The sequence below is a fragment of the Scyliorhinus torazame genome, unplaced genomic scaffold (assembly GCF_047496885.1).
Source record: "Scyliorhinus torazame isolate Kashiwa2021f unplaced genomic scaffold, sScyTor2.1 scaffold_1187, whole genome shotgun sequence".
NCBI classification, from domain to species: domain Eukaryota; kingdom Metazoa; phylum Chordata; class Chondrichthyes; order Carcharhiniformes; family Scyliorhinidae; genus Scyliorhinus; species Scyliorhinus torazame.
Window position 1 is genome coordinate 8,541 of NW_027308914.1, and position 4,450 is coordinate 12,990.

Genomic DNA, 4,450 nt, shown 5'->3' on the forward strand with positions numbered 1-4,450 from the left:
GCCTCCCCACCACAGGTTGCAGCACTTGTCTTTTTTGCAGTCCTTATTCATGTGTCCCTCCTGCCTGCAGTTCTTGCAGAAGGTCACACTGCAGTTTGCGGCAACATGCCCCGTTTTGCCACAGGTGTGGCATACTCGTGGCTGTCCCACATAGTAGAGGTAGCCACGATTTACTCCAATAGCGAAATTGGAGGGGGGGATGCAGGATGGCTCCGTTGCTGTCCGTTCTTAGGGTCACCTTGACCTGGTGCTCACTTTGTCCAGATGCCGAAGGTGTCTTTCACTTGCACGCTGTCACTTTTCAGCTCAGCGTACCTGGCGAGGAACGTGAGCACATCAGATACAGGGACGTGGGGGTTGTACGTGTGCAGTGTAACAACCCGATTTCGCTGTGCCGGTAGCGTAAACAGAGGTTCCGCAGTCAGGATCGACAAGGGACTCTGGTTACCTTTTTCCTTGAAGACGTTCAAGAATTGATGCACGCTGCGACGCTCTTGAAGGTGACATCAAAGAAACCATTCTTGGGGAAGTTTTGCAAGCAGAAGATCTCTGTTGCTTTAAACCCACAGCACTCGAGCAGCACCTTCTTCACGAAGTGTTTCCGGTCCAAAGGTGGACTCTCCATCCGTTTTCTTCACTGTGACCTCGGACAGTGTTTCGCACGCCCCAGCCTGGTGGGTCGGGATGCAGCTGCATCCATAGCTCGTACGTTGGGTGTGAAACTGTATCGGCGTTAGGCCTAAACCCGAGGTTTAGGCCAGCATGTAGATCCACCAATAGCAGCCAAGCTCCAAACGTTTCTTCTTTGACGACTTCAATCCTCCGAGTTCTCCAATCCACGATCGTCATCGAAATCCTCAGCTTCCCTCGATCAAATGAGACTACACTTGATCGTAGCCAAAAGGCCGAGAAGCGGAGTAATCCACATTCAACAGTGAAATGATGTGGAGATGCCGGCGTTGGACTGGGGTGAGCACAGTACGAAGTCTTACAACACCAGGTAAAGTCCAACAGGTTTGTTTCGATGTCACTAGCTTTCGGAGCGCTGCTCCTTCTCAGGTGAATGAAGAGGTATGCTCCAGAAACATATATATAGACAGATTCAAAGATGCCAGACAATGCTTGGAATGCGAGCATTAGCAGGTGATTAAATCTTTACAGATCCAGAGATGGGTAACCCCAGGTTTGAGAGGTGTGAAATTGTGTCAAGCCAGGACAGTTGGTAGGATTTTTGCAGTGAAATGGGTGGTCAATTTTGAATTTGTTTGCTTTCCCCCTTGTGCTTGTAAGATGAGGCCTTTCGTCATCCTTCATCACACCCCGTAGAAGCTGAGTAGCAGCAGCCACTTGACGAAGCGTTTTGTTGTGTGATGAAAGAAATGTGAATAAAGTGTATATTTGATGTGGTTTGAGCTGTTTTTTGGACTTTGAAATTCCCCATAAAGGGGTGGTGTGCACCGTTCCTGGAGATACTGCAATACCAGGTCGATGCGTGGAGTGGACGGAGCAAGCCCCTATTCCATCTCCCTGCTCCAAAAATCAATTTAATATATGGTCCCCAGATAAGGGACGTATCAGATATTAAACTGATAAGAACAGATTTTTTTTTTTTTTTTTTTTCAAAAAAATATACTTTATTCATAAAAATTTATCATGAGCATTACAGAAACATTTCAAATTGTCTTGACTGTACATTTTCCGGCAGGGTTACATGTTGCCTTGACTTTCTTTCATTCAATTTTGATATTGTCGTACACATATCACTCTTTACATTACAATTCCTTCTTAAATATTTACATTGTCATGTTTGTTTTTGTACATTGGAGTGTTGGTTGCCCAGACCGAGGGGCTTTACACTGTTACGCTCCCCTCGGTGTACATTTGCTGGAAAGACTTTACACAGTGGTCTTTCCCCATTGCGCCTTGGCGGCAGCTGCCCCAAGCTTGAGTGCGTCCCCTCAGCACGTAGTCCTGGACCTTGGAATGTGCCAGTCTGCAACACTCGGTCGAGACAATTCTTTGCACTGGAAGATCAGCGAGTTTCGGGCAGACCAAAGAGCGTCTTTTACCGAGTTGATGACCTTCCAGCAGCAGTTGATATTTGTCTCGGTGTGTGTCCCTGGAAAACAGTCCGTAGAGCACAGAGTCCTGTGTCACAGATCTGTTTGGGATAAACCTTGACAAATACCACTGCATCTCTCTCCAGACCTTCTTTGCAAAGGCACATTCCACAAGGAGGTGTGTGACCGTCTCATTTCCGCCACAGCCACTCCGAGGGCAGCGTGCATTGGTGCAGAGCCTTCGGGTGTGCATGAAGAATCTGACAGGGAGGGCCCTTCTCACCACCAGCCAAGCTAGGTCTTGGTGCTTGTTTGAAAGTTCTGGTGATGAGGCGTTCTGCAGATGACTCTGGCAGTCTGCTCAGGGGAACCATCCAACGTCCTCCACGGTCTCTTTTTCCCTGAGGGCCTCGAGGACATTACGTGCTGACCACTGCTTCATTGCCTTGTGGTCAAAGGTGTTTTCCTTCAAAAACTTTTCCACAAAGGACAGGTGGTACGGTACGGTCCAACTACTTGGAGCGTTCCGTGGCAATGAGGCCAGGCCCATCCTTCGCAACACCGGGGACAGGTAGAACCTCAGTATGTAGTGACACTTGGTGTTTGCATACTGGGGGTCCACGCACAGCTTGATGCAGCTGGACACAAAGGTGGCCAACAGGATGAGGGAGGCGTTGGGTACGTTCCGCCCCTCCCTTCTCCAGAGGTTTGTACATGGTGTCCCTTCGGACACGGTCCATCTTGGATCGCCAGATAAATTTGAAGATGGCCCGGGTGACTGCTGTGGCGTAGGGTCGGGTTATGGGCCAGACCTGCGCCACGTACAGTAGCACCGAGAGTACCTCACACCTGATGACCAGGGTTTTGCCCGCAATGGAGAGGGAGCGTTGCTCCCACCAGCCCAGTTTCTGTCTTACCTTTCTATGCGTTCCTCCCAGTTTTTGGTGCACGCCCCAGCAGCTCGAACCATATCCCCAGCACCTTCAGGTAATCTGACCTGACAGTGAAGGGGACAAAGGACCGGTCGGCCCAGTTCCCAAAGAACATGGCCTCGCTCTTGCCCCGGTTTACCTTGGCTCCAGAGGGCCAGTTCAAACTGGTCGCAGGTGGTCAAGAGCCTGCGTACAGACGCAGGATCCGAGCAGAAGACGGCAACGTCGTCCATGTACAGGGAGGCCTTGACTTGCATGCCTCCACTGCCTGGGATCGTCACTCCTCTTATACCCGGATCCCTCCTGATGGACTCGGCAAAAGGTTCTATGCAGCACACAAAAAGGGCAGAGGAGAGAGGGCAGCCCTGCCTGACTCCAGATCTGATCTGGAACTTTTCTGATTCCCACCCATTGATTGAGACTGCGCTATAGATGTTTGTGTAGAGCAGTTTGATCCAATTGCGAATTCCCTCCCCAAACCCCATTTTGGAGAGCACATCCATCATGTAGGTGTGTGATATTCTGTCAAAGCCTTCTCCTGGTCAAGGCTGATGAGGCAAGTGTCCACCCCCCTGTCCTGCACGTAGGCGATCGTATCCCTGAGTAGCGCGAGGCTATCAGAGATCTTCCTGCCGGGTACAGCACAGGTCTGGTCAGGGTGGATCACCGACTCCAGAGCAGACCTGACCCGATTGGCGATGACCTTTGCTAGAATTTTGTAGTCCACATTCAACAGTGAAATGGGTCGCCAATTTCGAATTTCTTCCCTTTCCCCCTTCTGCTTGTAGATGAGGGTGATGATGCCTTTCCTCATGGACTCTGACATGCTGCCTTCCAGAAGCATACTCTCGTACACTTCCAGCAGGTCTGGGCCCATCCAGTCCCACAGAGCCGAATACAACTCAACCGGTAAGCCGTCGCTTCCGGGAGTTTTACTCGTCTCGAAGGACTTGGCGGCCTTTGTCAGCTCGTCCAGAGTTAGTGGTTTGTCCAGGTTTTCCAGCTCGCTGTCGCCTATGACCTCCGTGATAGTCGACAGGAAGGTCTGGGAAACAGTGCTATCTGTTGGCTTCAGGTCATACAGTCCGGCATAAAAGGATTGGCTGATCCTCAGGATGTCAGACTGCGATGACTTTTCAGAGCCATCTTCTTCCTTCAGGCTGCTGATCACAGAGGTGTCTCTGTGCACCTTTTGGAAGAAGAAGCGTGAGCACTTTTCGTCCTGCTCCACGGAGCGGACTCTGGAACGGAAGATAACCTTGGAGGCCTCCGAGGTGTAGAGCGAGGCTTGCTGGCTCTTCACCTCTTGGAGATCCTCCTTGACATCCACCCCCATCGACTGCAGCTGGAGCAAATTTTGCATACTTTTCTGGAGCCTGGACATGACCCCTCGTCTCTCTCTCACCTTTTGAACGCCCTTGAGGATGAAAAACCTCTTGATATTCCCCTTGATTGCTT

At 50.6% G+C, this 4,450-nt stretch overlaps 1 non-coding gene across 1 annotated transcript; it reads right to left on the minus strand.

The window, feature by feature from the left end:
• Positions 1–1,447: 1,447 nt before the first annotated feature.
• On the minus strand, positions 1,448–1,631 carry LOC140407123 (U2 spliceosomal RNA). The gene has a single exon (XR_011939466.1). It is a non-coding gene; the product is annotated as a U2 spliceosomal RNA (small nuclear RNA).
• Between the last annotated feature and the right edge of the window lie 2,819 nt (positions 1,632–4,450).